The sequence below is a fragment of the Lithobates pipiens genome, unplaced genomic scaffold (genome assembly GCF_037356315.1).
Source record: "Lithobates pipiens isolate NorthernLeopardFrog02 unplaced genomic scaffold, aLitPip1_a1.2 Scaffold_22, whole genome shotgun sequence".
NCBI classification, from domain to species: domain Eukaryota; kingdom Metazoa; phylum Chordata; class Amphibia; order Anura; family Ranidae; genus Lithobates; species Lithobates pipiens.
The window spans coordinates 243,843,160-243,863,726 of NW_027507784.1; positions in this window are offsets into that span (position 1 = coordinate 243,843,160).

The window sequence follows — 20,567 nt, forward strand, 5'->3', positions numbered from 1 at the left end:
ATTTGGGGGGGGGGGGTTGTACTGCCCTGCCATTTTAGCACCTCAAGAAATGAGATAGGCAGTCATAAACTAAAAGCTGCGTAAATTCCAGAAAATGTACCTTAGTTTGTAGATGTGACAACTTTTGCGCAAACCAATAAATATACAGTTATTGGCTTTTTTTTTAGCAAAGACATGTGGCTGAATACATTTTGGCCTAAATGTATGACTAAAATTGAGTTTATTGGATTTTTCTAATAATTTTTTTTCAAAATTTACAGTCTTTTTACGTTTATATCGAAAAAAATTAAAATCGCAGAGTCAGTCAAATACCTTTAAAAGAAAGCTCTATTTGTGGGAAAAAAATTACGCAAATTTTGTTTGGGTACAACATTGCATGACCGCGCAATTACCAGTTAAAGCAGCGCAATGCCAAATTGTAAAAAGACCTCTGGTCATTGACCAGCAAAATGGTCCGGTCTGAAAGTGGTTAAGGATGACACCTGACATGTTTGAGACTCATATGTCCTTCTTGCAAAAGGCTTTGTGTCATCCACAGCAAACATGTTCTATAATATAAACATATGTAGGCATTAGCGATCAGCTCAGGTATGCTAGTTTTTCCTCTCTTTTTGCCATGTTCATTGTTAGTACGGTCATCCATTCTCTGCTCTTATAAAACAATCTCAACTTGATTGTATTACCATACTAATGCCTACTAGGAATGAGCTGGGTGTTCGGCGAAGCCAGAACTTTGTGGGCCGTTCGCGCCATATTCATGTGGCGCTCACAGCCCACAATGCACTGCGCCATCGCAGTGCATTGCTGGCTGATGATTGGCCAAGCATGCACTGTGACCCGCATGCTTGGCCAATCACAGCGCCGGCAGCGAGGATAGACATAATTGGCTACAGGCAGGGTCCATGTGGCCAATTATAGCTCAGGGGGTTTAGTACACGCCCCACACTATACAAGGCCGCCTACGCGGCGGCCTTGTGTAGTGTGTTGCAGCGTGCAGAGAGATAGGATAGGCAGGGACAGTGTCTTCTTTTCTTGTGAATGAACCTAGTGCAGTTAGAGTTGGTGTATTGTGCCTCCTGCACAGTATTCACCTGAAGCTATCCCCAATTGCTGGCATTGTTCTGTTTCTATACCACAGGCATCTGCAGCAGTTACAGTGGGTGTATTGGGCCTCCTGCACAGTATATACCTGAAGCTACCCCCAATTGCTAGTGTTGTTCTGTTCCTATACCACAGGCAGCTGCAGAAGTTAGAGTTGGTGTATTGTGCCACCTGCACAGTAAACACCTGAAGCTACCCCCAGTTGCTGGTTTTATTCTGTTCCTATACCACAGGCAGCTGCAGCAGTTACAGTTGGTGTATTGGGCCTCCTGCACAGTATACACCTGAAGCTACCCCCAATTGCTCGTGTTCTTCAGATCCTGTACCACAGGCAGCTGCAGTAATTACAGTCGGTGTACTGTGTCATCTGCTCAGTGTGCACCTAAAGCTACCCCAATTGCTGGTGTTCTCATCTCCCTGCAGGACATTAGGTACATCCTCAGCACGTGGCCATGGGACACGCTTGTCCTTATTTTCGGCTGCTGGACGTGTTGAGCCGCAACATGCCAAAACTTGGTAGAGTGTATGACAAAGCCCTCCTCATCCTCCTCATCCTCTCTCACCCAGGCTCAGGGTACTGGCAAAGCAGCTGCCAACGTGTCCTCTTCCCTCATCTCAATGTCATCAGTCACTCCTTCCCTAGACCCACCATGTCCTCCTGAGAAATCCCCCAAACTATTTGAGCACAGTGTTGGGTACATGCTCCAGGAGGATGTCCAGCATTTTGTTTCAAATCTTTCTTTATTATTTCTTTATAATTATAAAACATACAAAACATCCATCAACATACCTAACATCCATCAACTACTACATATTTCTCAAAACAAAAAAAAACAAAAAATATATATATATAAATCAGCCCTCATCCCTCCCCCCTACCCCATCGCTCCTCACTTCCTCACTTACAAATATTCCTTAAGGATCCCTGAGGTGCAAAACTCCTCCCACTTTTTCCAATGCTTTGAAATCGGATTCTCCACATATCCTTCTTCTCTTATTTGCTTCTCCATATAGTGTGTTTCACTCATTTCACATTTCCACTCTATTATTAATGGAGCATTTTCCTTTTTCCATTTTCGCGCTATTACAACTTTTGCAGCTGTAGTCATACAGTGCAAAAACTCTATCTCTTTCTGTGTTAATGATTTAGGTGTGAGGCCGCGTACACACACAACGAACGAACAGTCCGCTGAAACCGTGCGCGATGACGTGAACGGCACGTACGACGGGACTAGAAAACGACGTCCTATACACTGCAATGCAAACTTCGGCGTGTAAATCCTTTCTGAGCATGCGCGGAACTTAGTTTGACGAACAAGCCTACACACGAGGGGACTGTTCGCTGAAACAAAGTTTCAGCGGACAGTTTTTCGGAATTTCCGAAAAACTTTGTTCAGCAGACTGTCCGCTGAAACTGTCCACTGAAAACCCACACACGAGCGGACTGTCCGCCGAAACACTGTTCAGCGGACAAAGTTGAGCGAACAGTCCCCGCGTGTGTACGCGGCCTGAGAGAGAATAGTACTATCATTATATCTATGTTTATCCTAGTACCTGTCACTCGCTGATATATTTCTGTTATCTTACCCCAAAAATCTCTTAACTTGTAACAGCTATACCATATGTGTTCTAAAGTACCCTTTTCTATTTTGCATCTCCAACAGGTTTCAGGGTTCCTTTTATTTATTCTATTCATTATTACTGGGCTTCTATACCATCTTATTGCAACTTTATAGTTTTTTTTCTTGGTCCTTGATTGCTACCGATAGTTTATGTATTCTTCCATATATCCCTTCCCATTCCTTCTCTGTCAACACATTCCCTATTTCCTCCTCCCATTTTTTCACTGCTGCTATTTTTTTAATATCACCATAGGGGAGTAAAAGATCCACTCCCCCTCCCCTCCACCTCAGCCCCCATTTCCCTCCTATCTCCTTCTAATAAAATCCTTAGGCCAGTCTAGTATTTTCACTTCTGGAAGCTGCAATTTCTTCTGAAAGTCCTCTAAATCAGCCATTTCTCTAAATATTACAGTCTGTCCTTCATGCTGAGCCTGTAGCTGAAAGGGAAATTTCCATCTATATTGCTTATTTTTAATCCTTAACTGCTCCAATAATGGTTTCAGAGCCCTTCTTTTATCCAATGTTAATTTAGATAAGTCCTGAAAAAAAAGCAAATTTGATCCTTCATACTGTATATGATTATTTTTCTGTACTGCCGCCATGATCTTCTCCTTAGTTTGAGGATAGTGAAGTTTACATATCACATCTCTAGGCATATTGACATCCCCTTTCCTTGGAGCCATAGCCCGGTGCACTCTATCAATTAATATTTCTGCTTTTGATAAGTCCTGCAATATATTACTAAAGATCTTTTGAATTACTTCCATGAGCATTTCTGAAGTCACGCTTTCCTTTAAGCCTCTTATTGTCCAGGATGTCCAGCATTTTGAAGGCTCCGATGATGATGCCCAGCTAGAGGAAGGCAGTAGCATAAGCCCAGAGAGAGGGGATGCTAAATAAGGACAGCAATCTGGGAGTCATGTTCCACCAGCTGCAGAATACTGCCAGGTTTGCTCCAGTGATGAAGAGGGAGGGGATGATGAGGTCACTGACTCCACGTGGGTGCCTGATAGGAGAGAGGAGGAGGCACATCTTCAATGAGGCAGGATGCCCTCTGGGGGCCAGCTTAAGTGCAGCACACCAACTGAATCACAACGCAGAGCTCTGCCTTTGCAGGACGCTGCCTGTGCGTTATTCCAAAAGTTCCAAAAGAACAAAGCAGACCTCTCCTTGCTCCTCATCAGCTGGGATCTTCAAACCCACTATACCTTCAGTCCTCTCTGAAACCTGAACTGAGAGGAATGAAGGTGTAGAATTAGGTGTGTCACAGCCAAGTACTTGCGGGCACACTGCTAGCAGTACTCCGATGTCCGATTGTACCAGGCAAATTTCCCTGCCCCAGCTGCTGGACCGTCAAAATAAATTCACTCCTAGCCATCAGTTGGTGGACTCGGCCCCCTTCCGTGAGTTTGTGCAATGTGCGGTTCCTCAGTGGCAGGTTCCCAAACGCCACTTTTTCTCATGGAAGGTGATTCCGGCTCTTTACCGGCATGTGGAAGGCAATGTCCATGCCTCGCTGGACAGGGCGGTCAGCGGTAAGGTGCATATTACCGCTGACTCATGGTCCAGCAGGCATGGTCAGGGATGTTACCTATCTTTCTTTCCCGGTGCATTGGGTCATACTTCTGGCAGCTGGGAAGGATGCAGGACAAGGTGCAGTAGTGTTGGAGGTTGTTCCGCCGCCACGCCTCCAAAATGCTACTCCTGGTTGTGACACACCTCTCTCCTCCACCCCCTCCTCTTCTTCTTCCTCTATGGCCTCTTCCTGTGCTTTGTCCTTGGAACCAGCGGTGCTCCATAAGCGTTCAAGGGGCTACGCAAGTACGCAGGCAAAAAGATGCCATGCCTTGCTTGCGCTGGTGTGCTTGGGGGACAGGAGCCACACTGGGGCAGATATTTTGTCAGCTCTGCAGGGGCAGGCTGAGAGGTGGTTGATGCCACGCCAGCTTTCAGCCAGGAATGGTGGTTTGCGACAATGGCACCAACCTCCTCTCCACCCTCCGACAGGGACAACTGACCCATGTGTCCTATGTGGCTTACGTCCTTAACTTGGTGGTGCAGTGGTTCTTGGGCAGGTAACCGGGATTGCAGGATGTACTGAGGCAGGCCAGGAAAGTCTGTGTGAATTTTCGACAATCATATAATGCCAGTGCTCGGCTGGCTGAGCGCCAAAAGGAGTTGAACCTGCCCAACAACCGCCTTATCTGTGACATGCCCACCAGGTGTAACTCAATGTTGGCCATGCTGCAGTGGCTGCACATGCAGCAGAGGACCATCAACGAGTACCTGTGCGACTACGGCACCAGGACAGGGTCAGGGAAGCTCATTTTTTTTCAGCACGCCAGTGGGGCATGATCAGGGATGCATGCACTGTCCTGTCACCGTTTGAGGAAGCCACGAGGATGGTGAGCAGTGACAGTGCAAGCATCAGTGACACTGTACCTCTTGTCCACCTGTTGGAGCATACGCTGCATGGAATAATGGACGGGGGAATAGAGGCAGGAAGAGGAGGACTTCCTTGCCTCTCAAGGCCCCCTTTATCCAGACAGTGTTCCTGCTGTCCCACCCATCACACAGGAAGAGGGCGAGGAGGAGGAGAAGGAGGATTGTGTCAGCATGGAGGTGGAGCCTGGCACTCAGCATCAGCAGCAGAAGTCTTTTAGGGATGATTTACAGTCCCAAGAAACCCGTGGACTTGTACGTGGCTGGGAGAAGGTGGCTGCGGATCATGTCGTCCTTAGTGACCCAGAGGACTCCGGACCGAATCCCTCAGCTAACCTACTCTGCATGGCCTCCCTGATCCCGCAAAGCCTGCGGAAGGATCCTCATATTCTTTGGATCATTACTGTCTGACAACTCTCCTTGATCCATGGTACAAGGGTAAGGTTGCAGACCTTATCTTGCCATCGCAGAGGATGAGACATCTCCGGGAGGCCATGCAGAAAGGTCTGTGCAACGCATTCCCAGAGACTGGGAGGTTCCAAACTCCAGGTCCTGGACAATGTGTTGCTGAGGCTTTGGTCAGTCACAGAAGGAGCGGTGGAGAAGGTGGTCATCTGACCGATGCGTATAGGTGATTTTTTTTTAGTCCGCAGCCCCAAGGTATGATCGGTTCCAGCAACCATCACCAGCGTCTGATTTACATGGTGCAGGAATACCTAGGGGCAAGGTCAGACTTGGACACCTTTCCCACCAAAAATCCTCTGGGTTACTGGGTCTTGAGGATGGATCACTGGCCAGAGCTTGCACAGTATGCATCTGAGTTACTGGCTTGTCCTACATCCAGCGTTCTTTTGGAACGCCCCTTCAGTGCTGCTGGAGGCTTTGTAACCGATCACAGGGTGTGCCTGTCTACCGACTCGGTTGATCGACTGACCTTCATAAAGATGAATCAGTCTTGGATCACCACCAGCTACCAAGCACCTGAAGCTGATGTAACCACATCATTTTTTTTGAAATGTCGCATCCATTCAAGACTGCCTATGTTGATGCTGAGTGACTATCCTGTTATGTTGACCGACTATCCTCTTCCTCCTCCATGATCCTGCTGATAGCTTTGAAGAATATTTTTGGTTCTGGGCGCCGCCACCAGTGGCTAAGGCCCAAATTTTTTTAGCCCCTGTTTAACAGAGGCATGCAATTACAGTTTTCGATGCAGTGCTTTGCAGCAGGGCTCATTCCTGCACTCCAACTAGAGTATCTGGGAGAGGTTGCAGTGTCGTGGCACCAGCACCAGTGCCTAAGGCCCAATTTTTCAGCCCCTGTTTAACAGGGGCATGTAATTACAACTTTTGATGCAATGCTTAGCAGCAGGGCTCATTCCTGCACTCCAACTAGAGTATCCGGGAGAGGTTGCAGTGTTGTGACACCAACACCAGTGCCTAAGACCCAGTTTTTCAGCCCCTGTTTAACAAGGGCGTGTAATTACAATTTTTGATGCAATACTTTGCAGCAGGGCTCATTCCTGCGCTCCAACTAGAGTATCTGTGAGGGGTTGCAGTGTCGTGGCACCAGCACCAGTGCCTAAGGCCCAATTTTTCTGCCCCTGTTTAAAAGGGGTGTGTAATTAGAATTTTTAATGCAATACTTTGCAGCAGGGCTCATTCCTGCTCTCCAACTAGCGTTTCTGTGAGGTGTTGCAGTGTTGTGGCACCAGTGTCTAAGGCCCAATTTTTCAGCCCCTGTTTAACAGGTGCATGTAATTACAATTCTTGATATAATATTTCACATCAGGGCCCGTTCCAGCGCCCACCAAGAGTAACTGTGAGGACTTACAGTGTTGTGGCATCAGCACCACCACAACCACCAAAGGCCCAGTTTTTCTACCACTGTTCAACAATGGCATGTAATTACAATTATTGATATAATTGTTCACAGCAGGGCGCTCCAGCACCCACCAAGAGTCACTTTGAGGGCTTACAGTGTTAACTTGTGGCAACACCAACACCTTAGAGCCAAATTTCTGCAGAGCATATAGGGCAGGCCCCTACTTTCAAACATCCAACTTACAAACGTCTCCTACTTGCAAATGGAAGGAGACAACAGGAAGTGAGATGAAAAAAGACGGACGGCCAAAAAAATTATACAGGGGTGATAACCCTTCCCTATGTTTTCCAAAAAGCTCAAAAATAGATTTTTTGACTGGAGCTACACTTTAAAAATTTACAAACAGATTCTACTTAACACAACAAACCTACACATTCCCTGTCTTGTTTGCACTGCCTGTTCTGAGTATATAGGGCCTGAGGGCCCCATGCCTTTCCTTTTTTTTAATTTGGGTACGGGGTTCCCCTTAATATCCGTACAAGACCCAAAGGGGCTGGTACTGGGCGGGGTGCTACCCATGCCATTTTTCTCACCGATTTTCATCCATATTGCCGGAACCAGACATTACATTAAAACCGCAAGCAGCTTTAAATGACTTTTTTTTCCGTTAAATTTAATTTTGTTCAGGAACTGTTCTAAACACGGGAAACATGTGCCGCTTCACAGGCATACTATAGAAACCCCCCAGGCATGATATTTAAAGGAATATTTCACTTTTGCGTCATTAAAATCAGTGCTCCCAAAAAAACAAAAAAAGTCAGTTTTGAGAAAAAAAATTTGCATTGATCCATGTCCTCTGGGGCAAGAGCTGGGTCCCCAAACACTTTTAGGGCAATAACTTGCATATTAGCCTTCAAAATTAGCACTTTTGATTTTGAACGTTTCTGTTCCATAGACTTTAATGGGGTTCTAAAGTTCATACGAATTTTCGGTCTGTTCGAAGGTTCTGGTGCGAACGGAACCGGGGGGGGGGGGGGGGGGGTGTTCGGGTCATCCCTAATGCCTACATATGTTTATATTAGAGATCATGTTTGCTATAGATGACACAAAGCCTTTGAAGGGCATATGAGTCTGAAACATGCCATTACTTTAGAGGGCAGCTATTGATATGCTTGCAATTTTGTATCATCATTTTAACGTTTCTACTGTGTAACTACAATGTCAATTAAATAAAGCAATTTTTTTTAAATACTCTCCTGGTCTATCCTCAAAGTCCTGAGGGGTCATGCTGTGCCCAGAGAGCACAGGGTTTTCTTTGTTTGCCCATTGGATTGACTAGACCAGGCCATACACGCACTGCCATTCTACAATTTCATTTATTTATTATATAACTCCTGATTATCATCTGTTTGGGAAGCAGCAGTAAGACGATGACATTGATGAACTCTGTGTACACCAAAATTGATTATCATATCATCTTCCATATATTGATCCTAATGAGCTGGCCAACTGAGATCCTATTTACTGTGTAAAGATTCAAGACTTTCATTGAGGATTATATGAAGTTTAAATGAAATATGATTTGTCTAATGTATAATTAGGGTGTGTCTGATGGGCTCATTCCAGTTGGACACGTCTAGAATAAACCTCAAGGGGGAATATAGTAGTTTAGCTTCAGGCCACCCTTTCTTAAAAAAACGTGATCTTCCTTATGTAAATGGTGAGTGTTCTCAACACCCTGAGACCACTTTTTTTTTTTTTTTACTTTCAATGTTAATTTCATTCTACTATATTTTTCCATGTTTCATGACCACAAATAAAGATGTGGAATGGCGAGTATACAATATGAAAGGATCTCTATAGAAATTAATCTAGAATATAAATGCTACTTCATATTTTTTTCCCCTTGCAATCCAGTTCTCTGAAAAACTATAAAAATAATGCCCTGTCACTAGCACTTCTGATGTGCCATTTTACTGTAAAAGCAATGATTAAGTTGAAAAGAAGAAATTCTTACCCCTAAAAAGTGAGGTATGATTACACGTAACACAGTCTTGTTCTTGTTTTTAACATTTTTGCAAAAAAAAAGGGTGTCCAGGCATAATCCAATGCAGCTCATTCAGCATTCTTAAAATGCCTGTTAAAAAGAATTCATAGTACTTTTATACACATATATATATTTTAATAAATTTATGCTCAGGGGAAAAATATAATGTTTAGTGAAGTCACTATGAAATATTACATATTGTATACACATTTAATTTTTACTTTTTCCAGCCAGAAGATACTGCTTTGGGCAGTTAACATACAGTATCTAGTAGTAGTCACAGTCAACTGGACCTGTTCTGTAATGCTGATGTAGTGTCATGGGTTCTCTCTCTTTTAACCACTTCGGCCCTGGAAGATTTGACTGCTGAATGACCAGGCCATTTTTTGTAATTCGCCACTGTGTCGCTTTAACTGACAATTGTACGGTCCTTTTTTTCCCACAGATGGAGCTTTCTTTTGGTGGTATATGATCATCTCTGCGGTTTTTATTTTTTGCGCTATAAACAAAAAAAGAGTGACAATTTTGAAAAAAACACAATATTTTGTACTTTTTGCTATAATAAATATCCCCATTTAAAAAAAAAAAAAAAATTTCTCAGTTTAGGCCAATATGTATTCTTCTACAAGTTTTTGGTAAAAAAAAAATTGTAATAAGCATATATTGATTGGTTTGCGCAAAATATATAGTGTCTACAAAATAGGGGATAGATTTATAGCATTATTATTATTATTATTTTTCTTTTTTTTTGCTAGTAATGGCGGCAATCTGCGATTTTTATAGGGACTGTGACATTATTGCGGACACATCAGACACTTTTGACATATTTTTGGGACCATTGCCATTTATACAGCTATAGTGCTATTAAAATGCACTTATAACTGTAAAAATGCCACTGGCAGAGAAGGGGGTGATCAAGGGGTTAACTGTGTTCCCTGTGTGTGTTTCTAACTGTAGGGGGAGGAGACTGATCTAGAGGAAATGACAGATCATGGTTCCTAGCTATTAGGAACTCACGATGTGTCTTTCCTCACGGAACAGAACAGGGATTTGTGTGTTTACACACACGTCCCTGTTCTGCCTCTCGTGCCTGTGATCGCTCGTGGATGGCGATCATCGTGCCCGTCGGCCACGAGCATCGGCACCCCCCCAAGTGCAGCGTGCACGCCTGCTATCCCACTTAAAGGAGTCGGTGTATAGCTACACCGGCTCACAGGAACGTGCTGACCTGCCGCAGTATAATGACGGCGGATAATGAAGGAGGAAAAATTGTCATTTAAAACTGACCGCTGTAATGAATTGTTGGGTCTCAGCAATATAGATAAAACTCACTGAAAAAAAGAGCATGGGATCCCCCCCCCCCCCCCCCCCCCTCAGTCCATTACCAGGCCCTTTGGGTCTGGTATGAATATTAAGGGGAACCCAAACCAAAAAAAAAAAAATTGCGTGGACGTCAACCTAAAAGTCAACCTAAAATCCATACCAGGCCCTTAGGGTCTGATATGGAAATTAAGGGGAACCCTGTGCCAATTTTTTTTTAAATGGCGTAGGGGCCCATATCAGACCCTTCAGGTCTGGTACGGATTTTAAGGGGCACCCTGCACCAAAATTTTAACAAAATGGCGTAGAGGTCCCCCCAAACTTCATACCAGGCCCTTATCTGAGCACACAACCTGGCAGGCTGCAGGAAAAGGAGGACAAGAGAGCACCCCCCGAACTGTACCAGGCCACATGCCCTCAACATGGGGAGGGTGCCCCCAGCCCCAATGCACCTTGTTCCCATGTTGATGGGGACAAGGGCCTCATCCCCATAATCCTTACCAGGTGGTTGTGGGGGTCTGCGGGTGGGGGGATTATTGGAATCTGGAAGCCCCCTTTAACAAGGGGACCCCCATATCCTGGCTTCCCCCGTGTGAATTGGTAATGGGGTACAAGTCCCCCTACCATCTCACAAAAAAGTGTCAAAATGTTAAAAAGACAAGAGACAGCTTGTAGGTCCTTTAATAAAAAAAATTAAAATAAAAATGCCCCAGCGTGTGCAGACCAGAGCTATGCGCTGGGTCGCCCAGGATGTACCTCATCTCCAGAGGTGGTCGGTGAGCGTTAATGCTCCGGGGCACACATATGACCGGGCTACTGATGTCTGCGTCACAGTGTGCAGGGCCAACAGCCACCCCGTACTGATCGGAGAGTGGGTCTGTGATGGAATGTCTCCCAGGTATGCAGGACTGGTAAGTACAGCTCTCGCTGCCTCAGTGGGGCTGAGCAGCTGGCATTCCCTGGGAGGTCGATTCGGGGGTCCCTCACCTCCCTATCTTCCCTCCCCCTCCCTTTGGGGGATGCTGCATGAGGCTGCTGAGCGGTGTGTGTGTCAGATGCAGAGGCTTTCCAGGGGGGCTCTCATATGGTGGGGTCGGCACTGGCTGACTGTGCCCTGATGTGTGTGATTCTCTCCCTGGGGGGTGTCTGGTGGCTGTGCCTGTCGATCGCTGCATCACTGTTTACCGCCATTTCTCTGCCACTGTCCCTCATAGTATACAGTGTTTGGCAGCCATCATAGGTGAGGGCAAGGAGCAGCATGCTTTCCTTTAGCTCGGCGGCCATTTTCCCTGGGTTTATGTCCTTTATACTGGATGCTCAGCGGCCATTTTATTGAAGCCTGAGCACGTTTTTTGATCAACCTCAAGGAGCAGCATGCTTTCCTGTAGCTCAGCAGCCATTTTCCCTGTGTTTATATCCTTTATACTGGATGCCCGGCAGCCATTTTCTTAGAGCCTGAACACGTTGTGGATCAGTTCAGCGCCATAGGCAGCAGCTCTAGACAGCGCAGCGTGATCTCCTATACACCTGGGAGCTGACAAGGGACACAGGCACTACTAGCTGGACAGTGCAGAACCAGTCAGGGTGGTGAGTCCTGTGGGAAAGAGCCTCTCAGCCAGCAGCAGTTAGGAGGGTGGGACCATCACTGTCCTAAGTCCCCATCAGGTGGCAGACAGGGTAGGGTCAGCATGGCTTCAGAAACTGGTGTTTCTAACCCCCAAAATTGCAACCGGTTTGCCTGAAGACTGTGCAGTGCCTCTGGATGCTTTGTCGGCGGTCCTCAATTCGTTCATGTGAGGTGGTGCGTGGGCGCAAAGGTGGTAAAAATCAGCCCCTGCCCCCCCCATCCTCTGTGAAGAGCTCTGACGCAGACTAGGGCCCTGCTGAGTCTGGTGATCCCTGTTCTGTCGTTTCAGATGACGCTGACCAGCAATGTTCGGACAGTGAGGATGAGTCCCCGTCCCGGTCCATGCGCGACAAGCGCTTGTTGGAGCACTTATCACAGCTGTGCGTAATACCCTGAAGATTCAGGAGCCAGTAGTTCCCTCTGCTGATGTAGTGGTCCCTTTTGGGTCCCGTAAGCCAGCCCGTTCACCTAAGGTGTTCCCGTATCTGACTTATTTTGATAAGTTCATTTACAAAAACACTTTTATGACAATAACTTGCACATAAGCCTTTAAAATTAGCACTTTTGATTTTTCATGTTAGTGTTCCATAGACTTTAACAGTGTTTCGGCAGCTTTCAAATTTGCCGCGAACACCGCATATTGTTCGCGGTTCGGCGAACACCCGATGCTCATCCCTATTCAGCAGTTGATTTTGAGCTCTTTGTAAAAAAATGTATTTGTCCAATGATCTTAACAGTGGAATCCCAAGTGCAGACTACTAGGGGTAAACCGAAACTTGCTCTAATTACCATAGAAAGACAGATGTTTCCATGGTATGAGCACTGTTGTGGCATGGATGAGCATGAATGAGGCATGGGTGGGCATGGATGAGGCATGGAGGAGCATGAATAAACCATGAATGAGCCATGGATGAGCATAAATGAGCCATGGATGAGCATGGAGGAGCATGAATGAGCCTTGAATGAACCATGGATGGGAATGTATGAGCACGGATAGGAATATATGAGGCATGGATGAGCCATGAATGGGCACAGATCAGCACCGTGGGCACTTCAGATCGATTGGTGAGGCCGCCGATTGATGGGGTCGATGTCATTGGCCATTTACCCTGTTCCGTGATGTGTCGGGTTCGGAGGACTGCACACTCCAGGGGTATGCAGGAAGCACGATTCTGGGAGGACATAATTGTACGCCCTCCCAGAATTAGCCAACCATGCTGCAGCTGTCATTCGGCTTCATTTTAGCATCACTTTAACTTCTTTGTAGAAAAAAAAAAACCTGGTTGATTACAGAGCTAGACAAAGAAAGCTCAAATTGCACCTATAGCTGTAGAGTATCACATACTGGATTCTTTACCTCAATCTTCTGTTTGAGTAAGAATCATCTCAATTTGATAGGGATAGTCTGAAAGGAAAAAGGTTACTGTTTTCTATCATTTGAAAAACCCCAAATACCCCTGAAATCCTATAAGACACGTGCACTATATTTGTAAAACATATACTAAAACACATATGAAACATAAAAAAAGTGGTAATTACTGCATTGAAATTGCAGTTAAATAATGGTGATACAATTGCATGCAGCAGCTACATACGAAAGTGACAAAAACATATGAAACATCACTTTATAAAGTTGTAAATGTAAAAAAAAATTTAAATTAACTAAAAAACCTTTTTTGTTTTCCTCTATGTAATTTACATAGACCATTATTTTAGCATATGGCACTAACCACTGGCAGCAAGCAAGGAACAAAATACAGTTAAAAAAGGCATGGCAGGATTTTAAAATGAATCTGTAATTGAAATTGTGTTTAATTTAATTGGAGTTGAGCATTGATAGGGCATTAGTGTTTTTGATATACAGGTAAAGGGCAATAATTCAAAACAGATTTAGACATGTATGTGTAGCGGCACCCCTGTAGGGGCTGCTGGTAGTTGTAATCTGTCTGTCACCCTGCCCAACCAGGCACACGATCTTCAGTCACTCTCAGACAGAAAACAGTCCATGCACTTTGTTTTTGTATTTTTATTGAGGGGATTAGGGTAGTTATGAGATGCCCAATAATTGCAGAAAATGTTATAGACTGAGCAACTATATAAACCTGCTGTATATACAACTTTTTCCAGCACAAACTCGACTCTTGAATTCACTCTCCAGCACTTTACTTGACTCTTAAACTCACTCTCCAGGACCAGCTAGCACTGATATGCAGGCCTGACACTGACTCAGTCAGACCCAAAGCAAATGCCCTCTGCAGGCAGGGACCTCATGCCCCCATAGCAAAAATATAGGTAGTCCCAATGCTAGCTGTCCACATGGCTACTGCTTCCAGTACCACCTCTTCAGGCCCTGCCAGCCCTTATTGCTGAAGCTGCCTTTCTCCATTGCCCATGCCACCGCAGTCCAGTCCACTCCACTGGCTTTGCACCCATCCCAGACTACAATCGCCCTGTCCTCTCAGGTGTGCATCCCCAGTCCTTCCCGACTTTGTGTGACTCACCAGCCTTTTTTGCTGCGACCTGTTGTTCCTCCCTGGAGACTTTGCCTGGCAGTGCTCTCCTGCTCTCCTCTCCTTGCTACCGTGCCACCTGCCCAGGACACCTCCATGTGTCTTGAGAGGGTCCTGTCCACACCTGAGCCCCAGGCCCAAGGTCCCCCCCCCCCTCCAGACTGGGTAGCTCCATCTAGGCCACAAAAGCCTAGCACTCCATCTCCAGTTTCCACCCCGAACAACTCCTTTCAGTCGGGCTGACCCTGAGGATTTAAGGAGGCCTGTTCCCTGCCAATCCAGTTTGGGGATTGGTCAGGGCTCCTCACTAAACTCCAGGCAGCTTCACCTCTCTTCTCTTCTTCCTCTCCAGAAAATTCCAGCATTTTCTGGAAAGAAGTGGTAGGTCTCATTGATGCTACCTGTGAGTCACCAGCTCTGCCTGAGTCACTCTACCCTGACCTAGAAGAAAAACACACAAAGGTTTTGCTGCCAGCCAAGCCTGGCAATTCACCTATCCTACACAAAAATCCTATTCCCACATATAGCAACCTAAAGGGTGCTACATACAGTGCCTTGCAAATGTATTCACCCCCCCCCCCCCTTAGCTTATTATTATTTTAAAAAATTGTGTTGTTTTTTTATTTACACTTTTTTTCACCAGGTGAATGGGTAGGAGTACATCGTACCCCATACTCATTCACATAGGGTGAGGGGCGGTGTCTGGGGGCCTCCTTTTTAAAGGGAGCTCCCGGATTCCGATAAGCCCCCCATCCTCAGACCCCGACTACCAACAGCCAGGGTTGTCGGGAAGAGGCCCTTGTCCTCATCAACATGGGGACAAGGTGCTTTGGGGTGGGGGGGCCATGGTGGTGGCAGCATCATGCTGTGGGGATGTTTTTCAGCAGTTGGGACTGGGAAACTGGTCAGAGTTGAGGGAAAGATGGATGGTGCTAAATACAGGGATATTCTTGACCTGTACCACTCTGTGTGTGATTTGAGGCTAGGACGAGGTTCAGCTTCCAGCAGGACAATGACCCCAAACACTTGAGTGGTTTAAGGGGAAACATGTAAATGTGTTGGAATGGCCTAGTCAAAGCCCAGACCTGAACACATATAAAATATGTAGTCAGACTTAAAGATTGCTGTTCACAAATGCAAACCATCCAACTTGAAGGAGCTGGAGCAGGGGGAATGGGAAAAATCCCAGTGGTAAGATGTAGCAAACTCATAGAGACTTATGCAAAGCGACTTGGAGCTGTGATAGCCGCAAAAGGTGGCTCTACAAAGTATTGACTTTGGGGGGGTGAATAGTTATGCACATTGACTTTTTCTGTTATTTTGTCCTATTTGTTGTTTGCTTCACAATAAAAAAAAATAAAAAAAAATAAAGAAAACATCTTCAAAGTTGTGGGCATGTTCTGTAAATTAAATGATGCAAATTCTCAAACAATCCATGTTCATTCCAGGTTATGAGGCAACAAAACATGAAAAATGCCAAGGGGGGGGGGGGGGGTGAATACCTTTGCAAGGCACAGTATGTTAATGTATGAAGAAATCTGTCTATGCTTTGAATGAAAGCTAAAGACACTGACAATGGTTTCTCTGTTTTAGAATCAATTGAATCTAGCTGTACAGTTGAGAGTTTTTATAAACACATCGGACAACTCTTGTTCCTCTCCTGCGATCTCATTTTGCTGTTTCCGATGCCCCAATAACGCGTGCACTTCTAATTTCAGCAGTGTCTCTGCACTCTCAAACTCTTTGTGGAACAGTAACTGAAATGCATTAGATCAGATGTATGAGCCTCCCTTTTCGCTTGCTGCCATACTGGATTTCCTGGATGTAGAGTCCAAAGGAGACTCTCCGCATTCATAATTTGTAACTAACCCAGGATCTGTATAATGTAAGCAGGTGGACAGTGGCTGTGATGGGACACAATGTGGAGAGCACAGCTCCTTAACCTGTAATGACCATGTGACATGTGTCCTAGCAAAAGAGAAACAAAAGGCTCCCCCATGCCTGCTTAGGGATGAAGTCTATGTGGCACACACAGGCCTCACTTTATAGGTGTGTCACTGTAATCCTTGCCCATGGTCTGATTGCTCTAATTTAAATACTGAAAATGGTGCAGTAACATGACTTCAAATTTTTATTTTTATTTTTTGTATGACACAAAAAAAAAGTGAACATTGATCAGGGCCAGGGGGAAGAGACTGATTATTTTGGTAGGTGGGGATGAATCACTACCATTTCTTCACCACCTCCATATTTAGTCATATTCTTCTTTAATACGCATACCTAAAAACCCACTAACATTCAAAAAATATTTTAAAAAAATATAGAGGAATAAAAATACCGTGTTGACAAACTCATCAGGTTAAAACAAAAACCAGAAAAACCTTTTTGCAGGTGGTTAGATGATGAAAGGTTTAATTTATATGTCATGTAGTGTTCCAGAAAAGAGAATATTAATGGTTGCAGAAAGCATTTCACGTCTCTGGCAGATGCACACTCCAGCTCCCCTATTTCACCTTTAGAAATGGTGACCTTCAAAGTAACCCTTGGCATTAATTATACATGCATCACTGCATAGACTTGCAGATTTGTTATTTAATATTTTAATGTTAATATTGGCCTTGATCAACCTTCTCCTTATTTCTCTGTGTTTATGGAAACACATCTGAACCTTTCACTCTCAATCTTCTCTGCATTTCTCAGTGTTTATAGTAACACAGAGAAGGATGATTCCTACAGTGGCCTTGTAAACTATGTTTTGTCATTTGTTTGGATTTTTGCTTTGTGCATCAGAAGAATAAGAGAATAAATCTCTTCAAATAGAAATTGCATATAGCACTATAAACTCTTAGCTCTGAAGCAGGAAACAACTTGTGACTTAAGGATAAATAAACCTCCCTATGTAGTATAAGGCAAGTACAAAATGCAAACTTTTTTTTCTGATTTGGATAGAGTTGTGGAGGGATAGAACCACTGTCAGGTTTTTATTGCTGTCTGTGACTCCAATTTTGTCCACATTGTTACTGAAACTAGAACCTAAGGAAGTCCAAGACTTTAGAGTTGAAACCAGAGCAATCCAATGGGAATCTCCTCATTTAGAGAGGTTGCGTGAAACATGTCGAGATAGGCTCTAGCCATAATAGACTAACTTAATACCAAGGACTGTGTATTTAACATTTGTGTTGCTAGGTTTCCAAGATTGGTTTTAAACATTCCTCATGCTAGTTTGAGGTTATGTTACCATGTTCTTGATCTTTGCTTCATATTAAAAAATACTGCCCTTCTGAACCGTGTTCTCACTGGCGATGTGTTTAAAGGTTTCAGTCATGGCTCCCCTTTCCAACAGACTGTACATATTAAGTTCCTGAAGTCTCTCCTGCTATGTTTTATTCCTCAGACCTTTCACCATTTGTTTTGCCGGTCTCTGGTCCTGTTCTAGCTTACTAATATATTTTTATGTAAGGCTGCTTACATAGCGGCTGTGTATAGTGTATGGATGGAGATAGTTTGAGCTAGATTAGGCAGAAGGGTTAGTTAGTGGCAGTGTATTCGATATATTATACAAACAGTCTAATATAGACACACACACACACACACACACACACACACATACATATATATAGTACAGGACGCCAAGGTTGGGTCCTGGACGGGTGCTATGTAGCACCTATATTCGGGTTGTGGTCCCTTTAAGGGAATCCGGGTAGGCCTCAGGGGGGTCACCCAAAAATGGGTGACAAATTCCGGGGATAGTTTTAGGAGAAGACTGACTTGCGGTCCTCTCTATATTAAGAGAGATAGTTGGGACCTGGAATTTGGGGGGCTCTGAAGTGATATTTGGGTGGGAAAGAGCCTCCCTCCCTGACCACAGGGATTTGGCCCCCAGGGGGTTAACGGCCTCCAAGAAGGCAGCCCATAAGACAGGAAGTAGTAGAGAGGTGGTGGTGTGGAGGAGAAGGAGATGAACGTCTGTCTGAGGAGCTGTCTTGCTGTCTTGCTGCTTTGGAGGCTGCAAAAGATCTCTGTAAGGACTCTAAAAACTTTTGGGTGAAGACCTGACTACAGATCTGTAGGTGCTTTCTTTTCTTATTATTTGTGCTGAAGATAAGCGGACTTTAATTTTACGTTTTTGTATGCTGAAGAAAAGCCTTATTTTTGATTTAATTATAAATAAAAGTATTTTGGTTTCACCTTATACCAGTTTATGCACTTGGTCCCGCGGAGCTAGTATCCCCAAACTTTACAATATATATATACACACACACACATTTATGGATGAGGCTGTTTATCTTCTCAGATGGTAAAGCTGCCCATTCCTCCTCCAGTTCCTGTAAATTCTTGGGCTGTCTTGCATGAACTGCATGTTTGAGATCTCCCCAGAGTGTCTCAATGATATTGAGGTCAGGAGACTGAGATGGCCACTCCAGAACTTACACTTTATTCTGCTGTAGCCAATGACAGGTGCACTCGGCTTGTGTTTTGGATCATTATCATGTTGGAAAGACCAAGTACATCCTATGCGTAGCTTCCTGGCTGATGAATGCAAATGTTCCTCCAGTATTTTTTGATAATATACTGCATTCTTCTTGCCAACAATTTTGACCAAATTTCCTGTGCCTTTGTAGCTCACACATCCCCAAAACATCACAGATCCATCTCTATACCTTTCATCTTAGGCTTGATTCACACCTATGCATTTTTTGTGCTTTTTGCATTTTTCAGATTTGCTCTACAGAACGTGCTTCATAGGTAACCATGTTAAATGGACTGTAGTGCAAATCTGCAAAATGCAAAAAGCACCAAAAATGCATAAGTGTGAATTCAGCCTTAGGCCTTGTTAAATACTCTCCAAATGTAGCATTTCTGGTTGTGGCCAAAAAGCTTAATTTTGGTCTCATCACTCCAAATGACTTTGTGCCAGAAGGTTTGAGGCTTGTCTCTGTGCTGTTTGGCGTATTGTAAGTGGTATACTTTGTGGCATTATGCATATTATTGGCTTTCTTCTGGCAACTCGACCATGCAGCCCATCTTTCTTCAAGTGCCTCCTTATTGTGCATCTTGAAACAGCCACACCACATGTTCAGAGAGTCCTGTATTTCACCTAAAGTTATTTGTGGGTTTTTCTTTGCTTCTCAAACAACTTTCCTGGCAGTTGTGGCTGGAATTTTAGTTGGTCTACCTGACTGTGGTTTGGTTTCAACAGAACCCTTCATTTTCCACTTCTTGATTAGAGTTTGAACACTGCTGATTGACATTCTTAATTCCTTGGATATCTTTTTTATACAGTTCAACTACCCTTTCCCACAGATCCTTTGACAATTTTTTTGCTTTATCTATGACTTAGAATCCAGAAATGTCAGTGCAGCAATGTATGAAAGATGCAAGGGTCTGTCAGGAGTCCAGGAAACACATTGATCTTTTATACACACTCACTAATTACAAGCAAAGAGATCACAGGTGAGGATATTTACCATACCTTTAATAGCCATTCAAACCCCTTTGTGTCAACTTGTGTGCATGTTATCAGGCCAAAATCACCAGGGTATGTAAACTTTTGATTTGGGTAGTTTCTGTTGGCATGATGATATAAAAAGAGTAAACACAGTTGACTGATAATAAATGTCTGATAATAAATGAACTTTCTGCAGCTTCACCCACCCCACTGTGCCCCTTCCAGAAGCCGCACTACAATATTCAAGCCCCGCAGCCAGCACTACAGGTTACAGTGCACACAGAGCATGGTGTGGAGGTCAGCAGAGCAAAGCTCAGGACTCAGGGAGGAAGTGGAGCTGGCAAAGCACTTCTTACCTCATTGATCTTTCTTCTTTGCAAGAGATTACACTGCCAGACACAGGGGAAGGGGAGAGGGAGTTTTAGGGCCCCACAGCATTAAGATTTCAAGGCAAAGGCAGAGAGACTCTACAGCTGTTCCTGCTGCTCCAAAATTGGGACACAGCCTAGGAACAAAGCTGGCATGGTTGCTAAATAAAGGAATTATAAGCAAGTATGTAGCATTGATCCCCTGTAGAGCAGCCGAAGGGAGAAAGCTGGCAGCACTGCAGGGGTTTCCACAGAAG